The sequence below is a fragment of the Somniosus microcephalus genome, chromosome 9 (genome assembly GCF_052327205.1).
Source record: "Somniosus microcephalus isolate GS21.2 chromosome 9, FLI_Smic_1.0, whole genome shotgun sequence".
Classification (NCBI taxonomy): domain Eukaryota; kingdom Metazoa; phylum Chordata; class Chondrichthyes; order Squaliformes; family Somniosidae; genus Somniosus; species Somniosus microcephalus.
In genome coordinates, this window is record NC_140995.1 from 4,324,254 (window position 1) to 4,348,144 (window position 23,891).

Consider the following 23,891-nt stretch of genomic DNA (forward strand, 5'->3'; position numbering starts at 1 on the left):
CCTCTACACCCATGGGAATGGTCCTCCTCTCCATGGCAACGGGTGCACATTGATTTCACTGGTCCATTCATGGACTCAATGGCCTAGAAATTCATTATAGCCACTTTTGGGGCGGTAAAGTCGGGCGGCCGCTAAAGTTTGCGCCCAGCGCAAAGTCGAGGCCACTTCGCCGATATTCAGCAGCTTCGCCCTAAGAGTTTGCTCGAGCGCTAAATCTGACGATGCACGACTCTCTTTAGGCGCTAAGCCGGCAGCCCGGGGCACTAACACCGGAAGTTGGGCGCAGGGCAGGTGCGGCGAGCTGCTGATTGCCGGCACCGGTGAGCTCTTAAAGGGGGAGGGTGGATTTGTTTTTTGAAAGGCCGAGACTTGTGTATTTGTGTTTTTGGGGAGGGCTGCTCTCCATCAGTTTGCTATGTGGTACCGGTCTCCTCCTCCTCCTCCTCCTCCTCCTCCCCCTCCTCCCAAAACGGCTGCCTTCTCTAATGCAGGAGTGCCCTTTAATTTGCGCTCCCCGCGGCCCGACTCGGCTGTGTACCGTTCCACTTCACAGTCGTTCGGGCCGCCAGGCGCACAATGGGGTGGCGCGAGTGAAGTTCCGGTTCCGGGCACACAAAGGGCATTGCACGACGAAATGACATCATGATCTGCGCGCGCAGATGAGCGCACGCAATGACTTTGCGCCAGCGCTAAATGTCTACTGAAGTTGGGGCGAGGCGCAGATCGCGCTGCGCCTGGGCGCTAAGCGCCTAGCGCTCGAGATCTGCTCCTCCTAAGGCGCTAACGGCTGGCGCAGTCAACTGAATTTCTAGGCCAATGTTCTTAATAGCAGTGGATGCTCATTCAAAGTGGCCTGAGGTGATAAAGATGTCTTCAACCACTACAGAGAAAACGATTGTAGTCCTACGGACCATATTTGCCAGAAACGGTTTGCCAGAGCAGATCTGCTCTGATAATGGACCACAGTTTGTGTCCGACGAGTTCCAAACATTCATGAAAAGGAACGGGGTAAGGCATTACACATCCGCCCCGTATCATCCAGCCACCAATGGATTGGCTGAGAGGTTCTTACAAACCTTTAAGAAGGCGATAAAGGTCATGTGCGACGAGGAAATTCCACTACAGCATAAGATGGACAATTTCTTATTAGCCTACCGAAACGCGACACATGCAGTTACCAACCAGACCCCGGCCATGATGTTCTTTAACCGAAGGTTGAGATCTCGTCTGGATTTGCTCAGACCAAATGTGCGAAGAAATGTTGAGGACAAACAATTCCAGCACATCAATGAGAAGCCGACAAGGAGCTTCAATGTAGGGCAACCAGTCTTGGCCCGTGACTATCGAACAGAGAAGTGGCAACCCGGAGCGATATGTACAAGGCAGGGGCCATTAATGTACACAGTGGATGTCGGGGAGAACATTGTGAGACGCCACGTCGATCAGATCTTAGCATCACAGGAAGGTGTCAACCCCATGTCTCGAGTACCTGGGGATGAACCCGACATACTGGTAGCATCTACTTCAGACCCAGTAGCAGTGGAACCCGATGAACTACCCGATGAAAAGGGGTCAGAATCGCCTCTGCACCAAGAACAAGAACCTCTGGAAAGGCGCTATCCCGAAAGGGTCAGGAAGCCGCCCCAAGACTGAATCTATAAATGGACTTTTGTTATTAAATGTACATGTAAAAATGTAATTGTTATTTGAATGTTAAGGGGGTATTATTAATCTAAAAAGGGAGGAATTGTAGTGTATGTGCTTTAAGTCAGAACTACTTTTTACAGCTCCTGTATACTGTAGTACCGGCAGTAACCACACCGGTATATAAGCTGTGCGCATGCCTCTGTACCCCAGTCTAGAGATGACCCTCCTCCAGTAAAGACCTGTTGTTTGTTTATGTACAGCATCCGTGTAATTATTTATCCACTGAACCACGGATCTAACAGGCGCCACTCAATATCCGGTCCGGGGCGCTACTGGGGCGTTGGGCGCTACCGGGGCGTTGCGTGCTCGACTGACGTCACGATCTGCCGGCGCAGGAGATCGTGGCGGTAGTGTTTAGCGCTGCCACAAAATGTCTAGTTAATTTCGTGAGCGGCGCAAACACCGCCGTGCCCGGGCGCTAGTTGCTTTGTGCCACATTAGCGCCCTCTTAAGGCGCTAACGGGAGGCGCAAACCAACTGAATTTTTCCCCCTGGTCTCTGCACAGTCAAATAAGGGGCCTAACAACTGTGTGAGACCACTTCTGCAATATTGGGTCACCTTGAACACAGCTGGTGGCAGACTAACTGTGCTCAGGAAAACCAGATCTACACGTGGCTGCAACCAACGAGGTAAATCTTTAAAATATACTCACCTGAATGTGGAGCCGGGAGGAGCAGGACTCTTCCTGACCTCACATTCAATTCACACGTGCCACTGCTGACCACCCTATCTCAATCTCAACCCCCCTCCCCCTGCCCTCCCCCCCCCACCCCCCAGCCAATTCTGGCCTCTGCCCTCCTAAACCCTGGCCTCTGCCCACCACCCACCCTTCCCCGGTCACTGCTACGTATCGCCTCCCGGCCACCGTCAGCCTCTCGACCAGATCACCCTCCCTCCCCATCGTCCACTTTAAGGACTTACTCGAGGGCTGCTGATTGTGTCACAGTGGCCCGATCTTCGATTCCTCTTCACCGGCGATCTGCTTGGGCGCACCTACTAGGTGTTGATCACAATGAGGCCCGATGGCCAATATTACCTGTGCCTCGGACCGACCCATTAAGGCGTGCCGCTTGCTCCCTGCCTCCCTGCGCACCCATTTTTGCGTGCGCTCCAATTTCTAGGCCTTCTGTTTGTCGTGTCTTTTCTCTGTATTGATATAGCATATTAACAAGTCACAAATACATCCTGGAGTTTTAATAACAGAAATTAGGCATACTTAATGATTGTATTTGCGCCATTCTGTGTCAAATTTTAAGCTTTAGAAGATCATAGAGTCAAGGAATGATACAGCAAAAAAGGAGGCCACTCGGCTGTAAGGGGTTTTCGATCGCAGAGGTTTCTCTCTCTAGAGGCCTCTCTCTCTTGCACAGTAAAACCTTGAGTGGTTCGACCCACTCGCCCCTTAGATTCTGTACCCTGGACTTCGGGGCGGGAACTACAATGTAGAGAAAACTCTTATAGACCAAGTTTGATGAAACAAAATGAAATTTTATTGCATATGGAAGAACAAATCAAATGCAAGCAGATAAGAGAGCACATGGGAGGGAAAAACACAAACAAATCATAACGACACAATACTAGCTAAGGCAAATACAGGCATCTTATACTCTACAAAAATCATCATGAAATAAGGAAACACACGGAACATCGAGGGACAACAACTCATGTTAATTGTACCCTTAAATCCACCCCCTTAAACCTATCTAGATCTGATTGTGAAGGGCCAGAAACATGCTCACCAATCCAACTAGGAAGTGCAAGGTTTTGAACCAGTCTGCATTTGATCCTTTCAGGTGTTCCGTCTCCACGTGGTTGTTGGAGCCCCAGCGAGCTGCGCCACACCTCTCTCCTGAGGTGGGGGTCGGGGGCGGCTGGGCACCGGCTGGTTCTGGATGTCGGCAGGGTCGGGGATCGTCGGCTCGACCCCGGTCAGAGGAGCCTTGGGCTGGCCCCCATCGTTTCTTCAGTTTATTTTTGTCTCTTCTCCCGAGTTGGGGGAGGGCCTCTCATTTTCGTCAACGGCCCGAGGTTGGTCGATGATCTCCTGATGTGTGACCCCGGGGCGGGACGCCGGCTCGAACGGTCTTCTTGATGGCGGCTTAGTCTCCTTCTTCTTCCTCTGATGGTGGAGAGGTGTTCGTTGATCTTCTCCCAAACCAGCTCCTCTTTACCCAGCTCAACAACCGCCGGATTTCACTGTTCGAATCCAACTCTCCAACGACTCAACTGTCCGACAACTGTTCAACTGTGCGAATTCCACTTCAATTCCTCCAATTATACTTTTCCTTCAGAAGCCTCCACTTCCTGCCCAAAATCGGGTTAGTCTTTGTTTAACTTTTTGCGGGCTGGGAGCACAGCGGGGTAGTTATTATATTTTAAAATATTTTAGATGGCCGGTAAAGACCCATCTCTGGTCTGGAATGACCCTCATTGTTTTTAATGTCCTGCTGATCTCGTTATTTAGTCCTTGGTGCTGGTCTCATGAATATGAAATTGTCCCCTTTTGTCTGGGTCAACATTTAGATGGCCTCTGTCTCCAGGCCGATCTTGACTGGATCTGCATCTAATCCATATGTATATGTGGGGGTCTGGTTTTGTTCTCTCAGAAACGGCTTCCAGAACTTACTGTGGGTTGAATCCACAAATCTGTCTGAGGATTCGCAGGAACCATTTTAAAATGTACCAATAAGCCGGTCACGTGGTGTGGCGGCCATTTTGTATGCCCCTTTTTCTGGGCTACTTTTAAAACAGTCTTTAAAAATCATGGCCTCTTCTGCCATTTGACCCTTTATAATGTAAAGTTTAATTTTGCGAATCCTACATGGCCCATCGTGCCTGTGCCGACTCTCTGAAAGAGGCTCTCCAATTAGCCCCACAAACCTGCTCTTTCCCCATAACCCTGCAAAATCTTCCCCTTCAAAGTATTTATCCAATTCCCTTTGAAAAGTTATTATTGTATCTGCTTCCACCACCCTTTGAGGCAGTGCATGTGTGAAAGAAAAATAGACTGGATTCATGCATCCTACTTGAGGGCATGAACAAGCATTACCAAACATTGAGTGCCTGGGGCACATTTTTGACCAGTGAGTATAAATACAGACATTGTCACATTCTGTTCAGGTCTTCAAAACTTCTGTCAAACTGTTGGTTGAATTAAGCATTTGGTATTTGACTGAATAATTCTATTTTTTATACTGATGAGGAGCTTCTTTCTGGTGCCGTTGTCTCATTGCTTCAAACATCTCATGCAGACCTGTTCACTAAATACTCTTGAGCCCTGACATTATGCCATGAGACACTAGTGCACGAATGCTTAACCATTTGCCTGAAATTCCTCTCCATTATTTTAGTGGAGGTTTTAACCCATATATTTAAAACAAGAAAATGCCACAGCTAAAATAGTAGGGAGAGGGATTGAAGATGAATGCATGAAGTATTTGCATGCATCTAGCTCATGGTGTAATTTTGGGGCTGTGGAGAAGTGGTTGAACTTCCGTGAGGGTTCGCTCCGCTGTCCGTCATAACTTTGGAAGATCTGAGGATATATTGGAGGGATGGCGTATATACCATTTATAGTATTTCTCAGGGGTTTACACACATCTTCCACCAAAGTTATGACAAAGACACACCCAGCCCAGTCAGTCCTGCATAGGAAGGGGAGTGGGCCATTCAGCCCCTCGAGGCTGTCCCGCTATTCAGTTAGATCATGGCTGATCTCTATTTTAACCCCATCTACCCGCCTTGTTTCCGTAACCCTTAATACCCTTGCCTAACAAAAAACTATCAAAGTCAGTTTTTAAATTTTCAATTGACCTAGCTTCAACAGGTTTTTGGGGGAGTGAATTTCAGATTTTCGGTACCCATTGTGTGAAGAAGCACATTCTGACATCACCCCTGAACAGCCTAGCTCTCATTTGGACAGGTTGGGAGAGCTGTCCCACAGACCAGTCAAGCAATAGCCTGACATAATGAATCATACCTTTCAGCCAATGTCCCAGACTCCTCCATCACCATGCCTGGGTACACCCTGTCCCACCGGCAGGACAGACTCCCCAGATGTGGGGCACAGTGGTATACAGTTGGGTGGGAGTGGCCCTGGGAGTCCACAGCATTTACTTTGGATTCCTTGAAGTCTCATGGCTTCAGGTCAAGCATGGGCAAGGGGACCTCCTGCTGATTACCACCTATCACCCTTCGTCAGCTGATTAATCAGTACTCCTCCATGTTGAACACCACTTCGAGGAAACACTGAGTGTAGCAAGGGCAAAGATTGTACTCTGGGTGGGAGACTTTAATGTCCATCACAATCAGTTCCTTGGTAGTACAATCACTTACTGAGCTGAAGCATATAGCTGGCAGACTAGTCTTGCGGCAGGTGGTGATAACATGAGGAACTAACCGACTTGACCTCGTCCTCACCAATCTACCTGCCACAGATACATCTGCCCATGACAGTATTGGTAGCAGTGACCACCGCACAGTCATTGCGGAGACGAAGTCCCGCCTTCACACTGATGACACCCTCCATCGTGTCATGTGGCACTACCACCATGCTAAATGGGATAGATTAAGAATATATCTTGCACTTCAAAATTGGGCATCCATGAGGCGCTGTGGGCCATCAGCAGCAGCAGAATTGTATTCCACCACAATCTGTAACCTCATGGCCCAGCGTATCCCTCACTCCTCCATCACCAATAAGCCAGGTGACCAACCCTGGTTCAATGAGGAGTGTAGAAGAGCATGCAAAAAGCAGCACCAGGCATGTCTGAAAAATATGTGCCAACCTGGTGAAGCTACAATACAAGACTATATGCATGTTAAACAGTGGAAGCAACATGCTGTAGACAGGGCTAAGTGATCCCACAATCAACGGATCAGATCAAAGCTCTGCAGTCCTGCCACATCCAGTCGTGAATGGTGGTGGACCATTAAACAACTAATGGGAGGAAGAGGCTCCATGAATATCCCCATCCTCAATGATGGTGGAGCTCAGCACATGACTGCAAAAGACAAGGCTGATATGTTCACAGCCATCTTTAGCCAGAAGTGCCAAGTGGATGATCCATATCGGCCTCCTCCTGAGGCACCCACCATCACAGATGCCAGTCTTCAGCCAATTCAACTCACCACATTGGGCCTCAAGAAACGGCTGAGCATTTACACAGCAAAGACTATGGGCCCTGACAATATTCTGACTGGTGCTGAAGACCAATGTCCTAGAATAAGTCATTGCCTTAGCCAAGCTGTTCCAGTGCAGCTTCATCACTGGCATCTACCCGACAATGTGGAAAACTGCCCAGGTATGTCCTGTCCACAAAAAGCAGGACAAATCCAATCCAGCCAATTACTACCCCATCAGCCTACACCCAATCATCAGCAAAGTGACGGAAGGTGTCGTCGACAGTGCTATTCAAGCGGCACTTACTTACCAAAAACTGTAATGGTACCTTTAAGGGGGGGACTATGTTTTACAGCTCATGTATACTGCAGTACCGGCAGTGACCACACCTGTATATAACACTGAGTAGTAATCTGTACAGATCAGTAGCAGTTTGAGCCACGTTGAGTAAACACCTGTTGTACCGTTCTCCGCAGTCCGTTTCTTATTATACACGGACGTAACATTGGCGACTAGGCAGGTTCGAACCTACCTGCAACTCTGCATCACCTCCCGGGGATTTGTTCCTGGAGATCAGGATGTGCAGGTTAGGTTGATTTGGCTATGATAAATTGACCCTTAGTGTTAGGGGATTAAATACGTGGGGTTACGGGGATAGGGTGGGATATGTGTCGGTGCAGGCTGGATGGGCCGAAATGGCCTCTACCTGCACTGTGGGGATTCTGTGATTCTGTGATTCTGTGATCAGTGGATTGGAGGTCAAGGCCAGAGACTCGGGCGTCGACCACGGGCAACCGCCCAGTCATCCAGCAGAGACTCGAGAATTGCGGGGGAGGCTGTCGAGAGCCAGGCTTGGCTTTCCAGTCGAGGTGGTCCAGCGAGACGGGCTGGCAACAGGTAGTGCGCAGACCCTTCCCGGATGGCGGCGGGCTAGAGCACGACCGAGCGGCACAGCAAAGGGCCGAGCAGCGTCGACGGGGAGAGAGAGAGAGGGCAGAGCGCACAGGGTGCAGCCGGTGTTCAGGGGCCGAGCAGCGTCGGAGAGTGGGAGAGAGAGAGACGCGCAGAAACCCGCGAGGCGCCGCCATTGCCACGAGGACCGCCGAGAGCGGCATTTCCAGCAGCGCAGGAGAAGCGCGCGAAACCTACAGGGCGCTGCCATTGCCACGAGAACCGCCGGGAGCGGCGTCGGCAGCAGCGGGGGAGGAAGGAAAGCGCAGGAGACGCCATTTTAAGCCATTGGGAGATGCCATTTTAAACCACACCCAAAATGCCGAAGAGTGGCAGTATCACCGCATTTGACAATGAAGTCGAAGATTGGACTACATATGTCGAACGAATAGAGGTGTACTGCAAGGCAAATGAGGTGTTAGATGACAAGAAAGCGTCGGTATTGTTAAATTTAATGGGTGCAAAGATGTATGGTTTATTACAAAATCTAGTAACCCCAACGAAGCCAATGGAAAAGAGTTTTGAAGACATAGTAACGATACTAAAGGAACATTTAAACCCCACACCGCTGCTGATAGCAGAAAGATTCAAGTTTCACAAACGGAACCAGAATAAGGATGAAAGCAATGCTAATTATTTAACAGAACTGCACAAACTATCGAAACACTGCCAGTTTGGAGCGGGACTGGCAGATACCTTAAGGGACAAGTTTGTGTGTGGGCTTCAAAGTGAAGGAACCCAGAAACGGCTTTTATCTGAAAAGGACTTTATGCTGGAAAAGGCTTTCAGCATTGCGGTATCATATGAAGCAGCAGCACGGGGCGCTGCAGAGATACAACAGAGACCGCAAGAATATGGCACAAACGAAATGTCATATGGAGCAGAGAAGTGCTATCGCTGCGGCAGAACAACACACGACCAGAATGATTGCTGGTTCAAAGACAAAGTGTGCAGACAGTGTGGAAAAGTAGGACACATAGCACGAGTGTGCAGGTCGGGAAAGAAAACCAGCAATAAGAAACCGACCAAAGGGAAGTACAAGAAGGTACATAAGATAACGGAGAATAGTTCAGATGAACAAAAGAGTGAAAACGACTCCGAAAGCAGGGATCTGAGTTGTCTGAAACTACATAATGTGATCACAACGGAGGATCACCGAACCATTTGGGTCACTCTCAAGTTAGCAGGAGTCCAGGTAAAGATGGAATTGGACACAGGATCAGCTCTAACAGTCATAAACCGACGGGACTACGAGTGGCTACTCTCACACATACCCTTGAGAGACACAAAAATTATTTTGAAGACGTACACGGGGCAAAAAGTCTACCCCAAAGGAAAAATAAGGGTGACCGTTATATATAACGGTAAGGAAACACCAAAACTAGACCTGTATGTACTGCAGGATGGAGGACCACCATTACTGGGACGTGAATGGATCCAGAAAATACAACTGGATTGGCATTCCATACAGGCACTGACTTTGGCTGACAAAAAGGATGACGGCGTCACACCTGGGCGACTGTCAAAGATCTTAACTGATGCGAAAGAAGTGTTCCAGCAAGGACTCGGAACATTAAAAGGCATGACGGCGATGATTAAAATTGAAGAAAACGCAAGCCCAAAATTTTTTAAGGCCAGACCGGTATCTTATGCGATCCGCCCAGCCGTCGAAGCAGAGCTGGAGAGTCTGGAACGTTCAGGTGCACTGTCCAAGGTAGACTGGAGCGAGTGGGCTACACCCATCGTCCCTGTGATGAAAAAGTCATTGAGCAGCACGCCTGGGGAACCAAGGAAGTTTCGCATCTGTGGGGACTTTAAGGTAACAATGAACCCGGTCCTTCACACTGACCATTTTTGCCAGGAATGGCTTGCCAGAACAGATTTGCTCCGACAACGGACCACAGTTTGTGTCCGAAGAGTTCCGGAGGTTCTTGAAAAAGAATGGGGTAAGGCATTACACATCCGCCCCGTATCATCCAGCCACAAATGGATTGGCTGAGAGGTTCGTACAAACCTTTAAGAAGGCAACAAAGGCTATGTACAATGACAACATTCCGCTGCAGCACAAGGTGGACAATTTCCTGTTCGCCTACCGGAATGCGACACATGCAGTCACCAACCAGGCCCCAGCCATGATGTTCTTTAACCGAAGGTTAAGATCTCGCCTGGATTTGCTCAGACCAAACGTACAAAGAGATGTTGAGAGTAAGCAATTCCAGCACATCCATGAGAAGCCAACAAGGAGCTTCAATGTAGGGCAACCAGTCTTGGCCCGCGACTACCGAACAGAAAAATGGCAGCCAGGAATGACATGCACACGGCAGGGCCCACTAATGTACACAGTGGACGTTGGGGAGAGCATCGTGAGACGCCATGCTGACCAGATCCTAGAGTCACAGGAACAAGTCACCCCCATGCCTCACCCATAAGTACCTGGTGATGAACCCGACGTACAGGTCGCATCTACCCCAGAAACAGTAGCATCGGAAGCTGATGAACCAACCGACGACGGGGCCAGAATCGCCTCCGCACCAAGAGCAAGACACTCGGGAAAGGCGCTATCCAGAAAGGATCAGGAAGCCTCCCCAAAGACTGAATATATAAATAGACTATTTTCAGCTAATGTTGCATGTTAAAAGTGTTAATTGTAATTAGTTTGATATTTAATTGTTAAATGATTGTTATGGTACTGTTAATCTAAAAGGGGAGGAATTGTAATGTATATACCTTTAAGGGGGGGACAATGTTTTGCAGCTCATGTATACTGCAGTACCGGCAGTGACCACACCTGTATATAACACTGAGTAGTAATCTGTACAGATCAGTTGCAGTTTGAGCCACGTTGAGTAAACACCTGTTGTACCGTTCTCCGCAGTCCATTACTTATTATACACGGACGTAACAATAACCTGCTCACCAATGCTCAGTTTGGGTTCTGCCAGAACCACTTGGCTCCAGACCTCATTACAGCCTTGGTTTAAACATGGGCACACGAGCTGAATTTCACTTTGGATGTTATGAGGATCTTGATGCCATTTTCCTTAGTGTAGCGACCACTGAATGCTGGACCCACCCAGTAATCCAGGCAAGCACCATCTGCAAATAGCCAATTCAGGCACTATTTAAAGGGGTACTCACCTGCAAGCACTTAGATCATTGCAGATCCTTACACTGCTCAAATGGTCTATAAGCCAAGAGGGGGAGATGGATATGTGCAAGAACGAGCCTCTAGTGTGAAAGCAGTTCGCAGAACAGCAAAATGCATTCCCGTCATTCGCAGGTAAAAGCAGAATGCTGTTTGTGCCGGTTCTGAGGGCTGATGCAGGTGGAGATTGCCTGATTAGAAGCAGAAGGGGAAGTGGTGCAACGTCGCATTGTGATGGCACCGGAGCATGTGGAATGGGGGAAGGAAAGGTCGGGAGTGCTGGGAGGGGCAAGTGTGTCTTTGCAAGGCATCATTCACAGGAAAAGACAGATGAAGAAATCAATCTCACTTCCCTGATTTAGTGATCCAAATGCATCCGCACTCCACTGTGGTCCTGTGGACTACCTGAACTTCTGTCCAGTGGTGAGTATGCCTTCCATTTGACTGTGGAACAGGAAATATGTACTTGAAAGGATACTTGTGAACAAAGACGGAAAAGGACTTCATTGTAATTAGAACACAAAATACATTAAGATTTTTGGAATAGGAAAAGGCTGTTAGGTCCAACAAGCCCACCCCCTTTTCACAGATCAAACCCACCTGCTTGCCTTACTTGCCTTCTCACTATCGGGCAAATTCAATAATCCTGCCTCCAAGTGCTTGAAGGAAGAACCATTGAAAATAGGGCGACAGCACTACAGCGACGTGCTCCAACCCATTCTCCCTATAAATGCAGTTTTGCACGGGGAGTTTTATGCCAATGACTACACCAATGAGAATGTAAATAAGCAGACCCAGGAAACCCAGGTGTAGCTTCCTCTGCAAGCCACCGGTGGACACAAATACTATTTTTTTAAAGGGTAACATATCTCATGTTAATGAAATTTCAGGCCCTAATTAATTAGAGAAGCTGGATTTGTTTTCATTAGAGCAAAGGAGGTTGTGGGGTGATTTGATCGAGGTGTACAAGGTTATGACGGGTTTGGATAGGCTAGACGGGGAAAAGCTGTTCCCACTAGTTGATGGTACAAGGACTCGGGGACAGAGATTTAAGGTTTTGGGCAAGAGATACAGGGGGGGATGTGAGGAAAATCTTTTTTACGCAGCGAGTGGTGAGGACCTGGAACTCGCTGCCGACAGAAGTGGTGGAAGCGGAGACACTCAATGTTTTCAAGGGGGGACTGGATATGCACTTGAGGGAAATAAATTTGCAGGGCTACGGGGATAGAGCGGGGGAATGGGACTGACTGGATTGCTCTACAGAGAGCCGGCACAGACTCGATGGGCCGAATGGCCTCCTTCTGTGCTGTTATGACTCTATGGGTTGGATTTTGTCAGCCCCGAGGAGGTGGGTATAGAGGCGGGACTGCCGGTAAAGGGAAGCCGTCCTGCCCCGGGTCCCGTCTCCTCGAGGTGGGAAAGGGATTAAATCCTATTAACTGCCTGTTAACAGGTAGAAAATAGGATTAGCCCCATTTTTCCATCTGAAGTGCGGGCTTCCTAACCTCGGGGAACCCCGCCAGGGTGTCGGAGACGAGTCGGAGGTCTGCGGGGGTCGGAGGGGTCTGAAAGTGCGATGTAGAGGTGAGTGATGGGTACAAGTGTGGAGTGGTAAGTATGTAAGGTGAGTGTAAAGTGTTATAAAATGTTCACTTACCTTTGTTTCTGCCTACAGCCTTCAGCCGCTGAGGAGCCGGAGTCCCGACATCTCCATTGTAGATTTCACAGACTGGCTGTTGGATCCTCCAAACCAACAGCCAGGTGATTTCTGCAAACTTGAAAGGTTTGATGAGTCCTGAACACAAGGACTCGTCAAACTACACAGAATGTCAGTGTTTGACAGCGTCACAGAGCTGTCAAATGCTGACATTTCTTCTTTCAAAAAATCTTGAGAGATGGCACGTCAGATGTTAACGTGCTCTATCAGTGACTTCCCCCTAATTGGCATGCTGAGCCTGCAATCAGGGGAAAATCCCGCTGGTTGGCCAGAAGCTGATGGAGGCGGGATTGAAAGCCAGCAAGCAGCAGTCCCGCCTCCAAAAGCTCCCCATTGACAAAATCCAGCCCAATGACTAATAATAACTGGAATCACCTTTTTTGCTTGCCTGTGTGCCCTCTCGAGTAATAATATTCCTCTAACAATTAGGTAAGCAGAACTGCACAGATAGGGTTTGGCCAGGGTTTTATACAGAATTAACACAAGCTTATTTGATTTGTAGTTTATCCCTTTGGCAAGCAACCCACTACCTTAGTTGCCTTTTTAACTGCAGTGAAGCACTGTGCTGATGGTTTCATAGATTTATCCATTATAACTCGTCACTCACCGCGTCAGTAGTGCGAAAACTGCCGATAGCGAATTGACAGCCCATTTAACACCGTGCCTGGTTTTCTTTTCCGTTACCCAATTTACCTCCATACGTCCTGGCTTTGTTATTCCCACACTAATTATTTAATGTTTATTGAATTGTACCTGCGACCTATTGGCCTGGCTCTCTTAAAGATCTAAAAACCCTTCTGAATCCGATGGGGGTAGAAAAGATTAATCTTAATTAATTTTAGAGAATCGGTTTATGGTTTTGCCACACTTTATGCACTGAGAAAATCTTTATCTCTGGTTGGAATGTCCTCCAATTGATACGCTGTCTCCTTATTTGGTTGGATTGTTTCCCATTATTTATCCTATCTCTCATTTTAACATAACTGCAATCAATTTTGCTATTTATCTACAAAATAATATCAACTCAAAGTATTATATCGAAATAAGGGCAGAATATATGATTTGGGGGATTAAATGATGTCTTCACATCCTGAGCTTGATCCCCACTTCACCTGAAGACTACACTTGGTGTTGACTCCCCATGTGCAATGGGACATTGACGAGTATATTAAAAGTCATTAGAATTCCAAGACCAATTCGAGAAGTACACTATTTATAAATATTTCCCACCTGAGCGGTTCTCATTTATGGTTACCCACTGCTTCCACCTGTCTGCTGTAGATTTCTTAACCATTATTGTATTCCAGTGAACCTTTTTGTCTATTTCATTGAAATGACTTTCATTCAAGCTTGCTGTGCTTTTGTCCTCTTGTTGAACTTGATGAAAATTCCAGTTCTGCCAAAATTATGATCATTGGATCATAAATGCTCCCCTTGTTCTGTCTGAAATACCATACCTGGATCATTGTTAAATATTGGATTCAGAACAATCTGATCACAATGGTCATTCCATAAATGGAATGAGGAAGAAATCTTGGAGCACCATTATACTATCTAAAGGATTCAGCAAGTCCCCTCGTTTACTTCAACGGTATCTGCTAGCCCTGCCATTGAGAAGGACAGCAGCAATAAAGTCATGTGAACATCACCACCTCTAAAAACTATTTTCAGTAAAAAGTGAGCATGAAGCTGTTGGATTGTTGTAAAAACCTAGTTCACTGATGTCATTCGGGGAAGGAAGCCGTCTGTCCTCACCTGGTCTGTCTTCTATGTGACTCCAGTCCCACACCAATGTAGTTAACTCTTAACTGTCCTCTGAGGGGACCTAGCCAGTCACTCAGTGGTAGCAAGAAGAAAGGCCACCGCCACCATCGCAGGGCAACTAGGGTTGGGAAAGAAAGCCCAGCCTTGACAGCGATGCCCACATCTCGAGAATTAAGTTAAAAAAAACACTGTTTTTCCATTTTTCCTCAGGTTACACTGTCTCCTCAGTGATTTTGCCCTTCTCTTTCTCAGAATCACCTTTAATGGAACCTTTTTGTCACTTCTATTCCTTGCATCACTCCACTGACCTCTTTAACTCTCTGACCACTTTGCCTTACTTTTATCCATTGATTGCTCTGTTGACTGTCTCTTCCTGCTCTGCACTTCCCCTAACAAAAACTTTGTGGTGATCTATTGCCTTATCAGTCTTACTGCACATAACACCAGCCATCTATTATTAAGGAACAATTTACATTCACTAACTTCACTGCACACATCATAGGATTACATCGGATATACGGCACAGAAACAGGCCATTCGGCCCAACCAGTCCATGCCGGCGTTTATGCTCCACTCGAGCCTCCTCCCGTCTTTCCTCATCTAACTCTATCACCATAACCCTCTATTCCCTTCTCCCTCATATGCTTGTCTAGCCTCCCCTTAAATGCATCGATACTATTCGCTTCAACCACTCTCTGTGGTAGCGAGTTCCACATTCTCACCACTCTCTGGGTAAAGAAGTTTCTCCTGAATTCCCTATTGGATTTCTTGGTGACTATCTTATATTGATGGCCTCTAGTTATGCTGTTCCCCACAAGTGGAAACATTCTCTCTGTATCCACTCTGTCAAAACCTTTCATAATTTTAAAGACCTCTATTAGGTCACCGCTCAGCCTTCTTTTTTCAAGAGAAAAGAGACCCAGCCTGTTCATCCTTTCCTGATATGTATACCCTCGCATTTCTGGTATCATCCTTGTAAATCTTCTCTGCACCCTCTCCAGTGTCTCTATATCCTTTATATAATATGGCGGCCAGAACTGTACACAGTACTCTAAGTGTGGTCTAACCAAGGTTCGATACAGGTTTAGCATAAATTCCCTACTTTTCAATTTGATCCCTCTAGAAATAAACCCTAGTGCTTGGTTTGCTTTTTTTTTATGGCCTTGCTAACCTGTGTTGCAACTTTTAGTGATTTGTGTATTAGTATTCCTAGATCCCTTTGATCCTCTACCCAACCTAGACTCACACCCTCCAAGTAATAAGTGACCTCCCTATTCTTCCTACCAAAATGTAATACCTCACATTATACATCAACCTTATTCAAAGTAGCCGCTTCCCACTAACTTCTAGCCATTTTGGTCGGGAAGTCAGCAAGTGGCTTGTTAATGAGGTTCGGCTATTAATACTGGCCAAACCTCCCTGCTACCGTTCCCGGACGGGCGGCCGCTCGTCTTGCCGTGTTCCTGCCCAGGAGTTAAAATCTACCCCCTACTGTTATCGGCCTATCTGCAGTCGCAATTGGCACAGGCCTACGGCAGAAACAGAAGCTAGAAAAATGACCCGTAAAGTGTGCAGTTTTGGTCATTGATGCAGTTAGAAATTCAGAGACGAGCAACAGGATCATTCCAGGAATTTGGGACCCAAGTGATAAAAAAGTGATTCACAAAACTAAGGCTCAGTTCCACTGGAGAAAAGGTTGAGAGGATTTTAAAACACTGCAAGGAATAGGTAAAATAAACACAAGGACATATTTTTAAAAACTTGAACTGTGAGCACAAAATAAAGTAAAACAAATATAAATTAAAAAAAAGGAATTTCCCTCCCGTGGATCTCTGGAATAAGCTCCCAGCTAAAGTAGTTACTGCTCTGTTGATTAACACCTTCTTTGCTTTTAGATAAATGCTGGGGAGAAGGCAGCCAGAGTGGATCACTTATACACCTTCTGGTCCTGCCCCGCAATCCAACTAAGTGATAAGAGGTGCCACAAAGGCCATGGCCAGCACTGGCACCCCTCGGATCTGCTCCCCTGCATGCTTGGCTTGACCCAAGGCTGCAAGGTATATCTGAGATGCACAGGCTAGCACAGCTGCTACTACTGATGGTAAGGGGCTGTATTCCCCACTGTGATGAAACTCTACTCCCCCCACCATAAACATATGGGTTAAACACCTGTGGAACAGTCAGCATGCGTGATATGTGGCCTCCATCTATAGCTGAGAAAGTATCAGAGAGTCTGGACCCTCCATCCCGGAGGCCTATACTATAGGTCTACTCTCACAAACCTCATATACATTCCTGCGATGGGAGGGATAAGTTGATGCCAATGAAAGCACAACACCATTTGTCCCCAGCTGTACAGAAAGAGTGGCATGTTGGAGAATGGATACTGGATTGAGGGACTTGTCCCTTTATTTGAAAGTGGGGGAGAAGGAGGTAAGGTTCTGGTGTCAAAGAGAAGACTTCAGTGATGAGATGTGCTCTGATGACCCTTGCAGAAATCACCGAAGAGGCTTCTGCATGTAAGTCATCTACATATCGTGCTGACTGCAACAAAGCCAGAACCTCTTCGCCAGCAAAGTCAAAATCCAGCTCTTTCAATATGGCAAAATTGTGAAGGATACAATTATGCATAGCACACTACTGGAGCATATTTCAGAGCCCCTCCCAATCTATCTGAGCAGTGATAGCTTGCTGTTAAGACCCTGATGGTGTTCTAGATTATCAATCTTGGAGAGACATGTGGCTCCTAAAACTCCCCTGTTGCTGTTTGGGCCACTCTTAGCGGGGTCATTATCCAATGAGGGTACTAATATCTTCCTCAACCCCCCTCCACCACCGCTCCCTTCGTGAAACTGGCAGGATCCAGCCTCTGGGGCAAGTCAACTGCCCTGGATGAACCCTCAGTGATGTGGGCAACAACAGTTGTGTTACTAATTAAGGAACTTCCTTCTAGCCCCACAAAACTTATGTCGAAATGTACCAACACCCCTCACACCACCCGTGAATTTTCAGCCCCATAAAACAAATCGGCGAAGATTTGTTTATGTACTGTAGTTATCAACTATTATCAACAATATAAGGAAGGCTTGAATTTATATAACACGGGAAAAATTCGATACTTTAGCGCCTCCCATTAGTGCCAGCAGATGGCACTAACAGGGCGCTAGAGTATAATCACCAGGGTGAGGCAAATCCAGCGCCGTATGCCAAATCCTGCCCCCCCCCCCGCGCCCCCACAGCACCACCGGTAACAGTTATCGCCAGGAGCCTCAACGCCAGGTGGATCGTGACATAAGTGGGTGTGCAAAACTCACTGACCACCCGATCTGCGAAATTGATGGTCGCCACCTACCTTAGCGCCTGGAGTAAACAGCAACAGGAAGAGCTGGCATGAAGCACCAGGAAGCCTGCTCCAGGGATGTTATTTAAAGGGATCATCAGTGATGACTCGCTGCTGTCAGGTTAGTGCAGTTTCAATGGTTTCTTGTCAGTTTCACATAGTCCAGCAGTTTAATTCAGTAATTTCAAGGTTATTTTGTATCAGGAGTGTTGTGGCAACTAAAATGTAGTTACATTTATTCTTTAAAAAATCAAACTGCTACACTTGGGTAAGCTTTTAGAAACGATAATCCAGGACAAAATTAACAGTCACTTGGACAAGTATGGATTAATTAAGGAAAGCCAGCATGGATTTGTTAAAGGCAAATCGTATTTAACTAACTTGATTGAAATTTTTGATGATATAACAGAGCGGGTTGATGAGGGCAATGTGGTTGATATGGTTTACATGGACTTCCAAAAGGAATTCGATAAAGTGCCACATAATAGGCTTGCCAGCAAAGTTGAAGCCCATGGAATAAAAGGGACAGTGGCAGCATGGATTAAGCGACAGGAAACCGAGAGTAGTGGTGAACAGTTGTTTTTCGGACTGGAGGAAGGTATACAGTGGTGTTCCCCAGGGGTCGGTTCTAGGACCACAGCTTTTCTTGATATATATTAATGACTTGGACGTGGGTGTACAGGGCACAATTTCAAAATTTGCAGATGACACAAAACTTGGAAGTATAGTGAACAGTGAGGAGGAGAGTGATAGACTTCAGGAGAACATAGACAGGCTGGTGGAATGGGCGGACAGGTGGCAGGTGAAATTTAACACAGAAAAGTGCGAAGTGATACATTTTGGTAGGAAGAACGAGGAGAGGCAATATAAACTAAAGGGTACAATCCTGAAGGGGGTGCATGAACAGAGAGACCTGGGGGTATAGGTACACAAATCATTGAAGGTGGCAGGGCAGTTTGAGAAAACAGCTAAAAAAGCATCCCGGGCTTCATAAATAGAGGGATAGGGCAGGATTTTAACTCAGGAGGCGGGTAGGAGGCGGGACTACAACTTTCGGGGTTGTAGTCCCACCTCCATCGAGATGCGGCTAATCCATGTGATTTTAACTTGATTGACCTTGTTGAGCCCACCCAGTGGGCTCAGCAGGCCAATTAAGGGCCACCCGGCAACAGGTGACATCACAGACTGAAATTTCATCTGTCAAGAGGTTTTGACAGATGAAATATCAGTGTTTCACAGCTGTTTGAAGCTGTCAAACATTGACAGCCTTACTTCTAACCTGAGTCCTTCTTCACAGACTCAGTTAGAAATCTCTCCTGCTCAGAAAGCTGAAGGCTGTCACTTTTGACAGTTCACGGCCATTCTGCTTTCTGTGTCGGTGAGATGGGCGACTCCCGAGACCTAAAGGAAGGAAGGCTGAAAAGGTAAGAAAAGGTATGTAAAACTTCGTTAATCACTTTAGACACACCAAACACACTTACCTTTGCACTCATGCACACATCACTCACCTGAACACCGACATCTCGACCCCTCCAAGTCCTTCAACCCGACAGCTCACCTCCTCTAACCTGGCGTGGTTTGGAGCCGTCGGGAATCCTTAAAAATAGGGATTAGGCTCAAAACTGCCTGTTAACTACCTGTTAACAGGCAGTTAATTGGCACTAATCCCTTCCCGCCTCGGGTAGGCAGGTCCCAGTGCGGGGCGGGTACCCGCCTCCTTTGAAACTGGCATGGAGGCGGGTTTGGGTGCGGGATGGGGTCGGGACCCCTGATTTCAGGATTTTAAACCCCCTCCCACGCCTCCAATCCCGCCTCCACGGCCCAATTAAAATCCTGCCCATAGAGTACAAAAGCAAGGAAGTTATGATGAACTTTTATAAAATTCTGGTCCGACCTCAATTGAAGTACTGGGGGCGATTTAGTTAATGGGGGTGCATATAACAGATGAATTGTCATCGTTTGACAGCTCTGTGAAGCTGTCAAACAGTGACATTCTCTGTAGTTTGATGAGGTCTTGAATTCAAGACCTCATCAAACTTCTTTCTTTTACAGAAATAAGATGGTTGTTGCATCTGAGAATGTAACGGCCATCTGTCATCTGCAACACATAAGTCCGAGACTCTCCGCATACACACCGACTGAAGCCTGCAGGAAGAAACAAAGGTAAGTACACTTTTACTGACACTTTCCACTTACCTCAGATGCTCATCTCTCCACTCTTGCACCCATCACTTACCTTCACACTGTAGTGTATGTACCTTTAAGGGGAGAACTACTTTTTACAGCTCCTGTATACTGTAGTACCGGCAGTGACCACACCGGTATATAAACCCTGAGTAGGGATCTGTACTTTAGTTTTTGAGTAACCTGCATCCAGTAAACACCTGTTAATTGTTCCTCTGCAGTCTCTGTCGATTTATTGAAGAATACCATACATTAACATTCACGGATTCAACAGTGGCGATGAGTTGATTCGAACCTACCTGCAATTCTTTAAAAGAAGGCCGATTCCACCAGTGCGGGCGTCGACCATCCGGAGAGGACTTGAACATCGCAGAGGAGGCTGTGGAGAGCTGGGCTTGGTTCCCCAGTTGAGACGATCCAGTACAGCGGGCTGGCAGCAGGTATGGCGCAGACCCTTCCTGGACGGCAGCGGCTGGAGCCGATCGATGGCACACAAAAAGGCCGAGCAGCGTCGACGGGGTAAGAGAGAGGGTGAAGCGCACAGGGCGCAGCCAGGGTTGAAGACCGAGCGGTGTCAACGAGAGGAGGCAAAATGCGCAGAGCGCGGCCGGGGTTTCAAGGGCTGAGCAGCGTCCGCGGGGGAGGAAAGAAGCGCGGGAGATGCCATTTTGAGCCGGCGGAGAAGAAGGGAGAGCGCGGGAGATGCCATTTTTAGCCAGTCTAACCACACCCAAGGATGCAGAAGAGTGGCAGTGTCACAGAGTTCGACAATGAAGTCAAAGATTGGGCAACATGTATAGAACGTGTAGAAGTGTACTGCAAGGCGAATTAAGTGCCAGATGCCAGGAAAGCACTGGTATTGCTGAATTCCATGGGTGCAAAAACATACGGCTTACTGCGAAACCTAATAACCCCAGAGAAGCCAGTGGAAAAGGATTTTGAAAGAATAGTGGCAATCCTACAGGACCACTTAAACCCCACACCACTGCTGATAGCCGAAAGATTTAAGTTTCACAAAAGGAAACGCATAAAGACGAAAGTAATGCTGAGTATTTAACGGAACTGCGCAAACTATCGAAACACTGCCAGTTTGGAACAGGACTAGCAGATACTTTAAGGGACAAGTTTGTGTGTGGGCTTCAAAGTGATGGAACCCAGAAACGGCTTCTATCAGAAAATGATCTTACGCTGGACAAGGCTTTCAGCATGGCAGTATCACACAAAGCAGCCGCACGGGGCGCTGCAGAGATACAACGGAGATCACAAGAATATGGCACAAATGAAATGTCATATGGAGCAGTGAAGTGTTATCGCTGCGGCAAAACAACACATGACCACAAGGACTGTTGATTCAAGGACCAAGTGTGCAGACAGTGTGGAAAAGTAGGACACAGAGCAAGTGTCTGCAGGTTGGGAAAGAAAACCAGCAGCAAGAAATCTCCACAGGAGAAGTACAAAAAGGTACATAAGGTGACGGAGAGTAGTTCAGACGAACAGAAAAGTGATACAGACTCCGGAAGCAAGGAGCTGGGTTGTCTGAAACTACATCATGTAATCAAAATGGAGGATCACCAAACTATCTGGGTCACGCTCAAGATAGACGGAGTCCAAGTGAAAATGGAATTGGACACAGGATCAGCCCGAACAGTCATAAACCAAAGGGACTACAAGCGGCTATTCTCATATATACCCTTGAGAGAGACAGAGATTGTCTTGAAGACGTACACGGGGCAAAAAGTCTACCCCAAAGGAAAAATAAGGGTGAACGTGATATACAACGGCATAGAAACACCAAAAATGTACATATATGTATTGCCAGATGGAAGACCGCCACTACTAGGGCGTGAATGGATCCGGAAGATACAGCTAGATTGGCATTCCACACAAGCACTGACTGTAGATGCCAAAAAGGATGACGACGTCACACCAGGACGACTGTCAAAAATGCTAACTGACACACAAGAAGTGTTCCAGGAGGGACTTGGAACACTAAAAGGCATAACAGCAACGATCAAAATAGAGGAAAATGCAAGCCCAAAGTTTTTTAAGGCCAGACCAGTACCTTATGCGATCTGCCCAGCCGTCGAAGCAGAGCTGGAAGGATTGGAACGTTCAGGAGTGCTATCCAAAGTGGACTGGAGCGAGTGGGCTACACCCATCGTTCCTGTAATGAAGAGGTCATTGAGTAATACGCCTGGGGAGCCAAAGAAGGTTCGCATCTGTGGGGACTTTAAGGTGACAGTGAACCCAGTCCTTCACACTGTACAATATCTGCTTCCGCGGATTGAAGATATTTTCGCCTCACTATCTGGAGGGAAACGCTTCACTAAGATTGATCTGGCCCAGGCGTACCTGCAAATGGAGGTAGAAGAAGCCTCGAAACAGTACTTCAGGACAACACTCATAAAGGTCTCTACCAATACACCCGGCTGGTGTTTGGGGTAGCATCAGCTCCGGCTATTTGGCAAAGGGCAATGGATCAAGTCCTGCAAGGGATTCCAGGGACCCAGTGTTATTTGGACGACATCCTGGTCACGGGCGAAAATGACAGTGATCACCTCGCCAACCTGGAGCAGGTGCTCACTAGATTGAAGGATTATGGGCTCCGAGCTAATCGCCACAAATGTGAGTCTTTCCAGAAGCAGATCTCATATTGTGGCCATGTTATTGATGAAGAGGGGTTACATAAGTCCCCTGAAAAGATTGAGGCAGTAGTCAAGGCTCCAGCACCGGAAAATGTGTCACAACTGAGGTCGTTCCTCGGGTTGGTGAAGTACTGCCATAAGTTCTTGCCGAATTTGTCTACAGTTCTACACCCACTGAACACCCTACTGCAAACGGGGGTACCATGGAAGTGGAATGACGAATGTAAACGAGCTTTCCAGAAGTGCAAAGAATTGATCACATCAAAAGAGGTGTTGGCTCATTTCAATCCGGCACTACCAATTCGGTTGGCATGTGATGCATCACCCTATGGCATTGGAGCAGTGCTGTCGCACAAATTCCCGGACGGCTCGGAGAGGCCAGTAGCCTTTGCGTCTCGGTCACTAACCTCAGCCGAGTGTAACTACGCCCAGATTGACAGGGAGGCTCTCAGCCTAGTGTGGGGAGTGAAAAAGTTCAACCACTATCTGCACGGGCAGAAGTTCACCTTGCTGATTGACCACCAACCACTTGTCTCCATCTTTAACCCAAAGAAGGGCGTTCCGGTGATGACTGCGCAACGGCTACAAAGATGGTCCCTTTTTCTAGGGGTGCACCAATATGATATCGAGTATAAGGGTACGAAACAGCATGGAAACGCTGATGGGCTATCATGCCTGCCACTACCTACTGCGGAGGAAGCACCAGCAGTGGATCCTGTCGAAATATTTCATTCGACTATAATTGAATGCTTGCCAGTAACTAACGCTGGTATAGAGAAGGAGACCCGAAATGACCCGACACTGTCTCGGGTATATGATTTGATGGTGAAGGGATGGCCAGCACATGGCGACTCACTGTTGCCAGCATTCTCATCCAGAAGAGAACAGCTGTCAGTATGCCAGGGGACCTTGATGTGTGGATCCCGAGTGGTAATTCCACCCAAGTTAAGGGAGAGAGTGCTCAATGAGCTTCACGAAGACCATCTGGGAGGGGTGAAAATGAAAGGCCTTGCTAGGGCTTATGTGTGGTGGCCGGGGATCGATCAGCAAATCGAGGACCTGACAAAGAGTTGCTCAGGATGCCAGAAGGTCCAAAATGCACCACCACATGCCCCTCTACACCCATGGGAGTGGCCCTCATCTCCATGGCAATGGGTGCATAGTGATTTTGCTGGTCCATTCATGGACTCAATGTTTTTAATAGCTGTGGATGCGCACTCGAAATGGCCTGAGGTGATCAAAATGTCCTCCACCACCACGGAGAAAACTATTGCAGTCCTATGGACCATCTTTGCCAGCAACGGCTTGCCAGAGC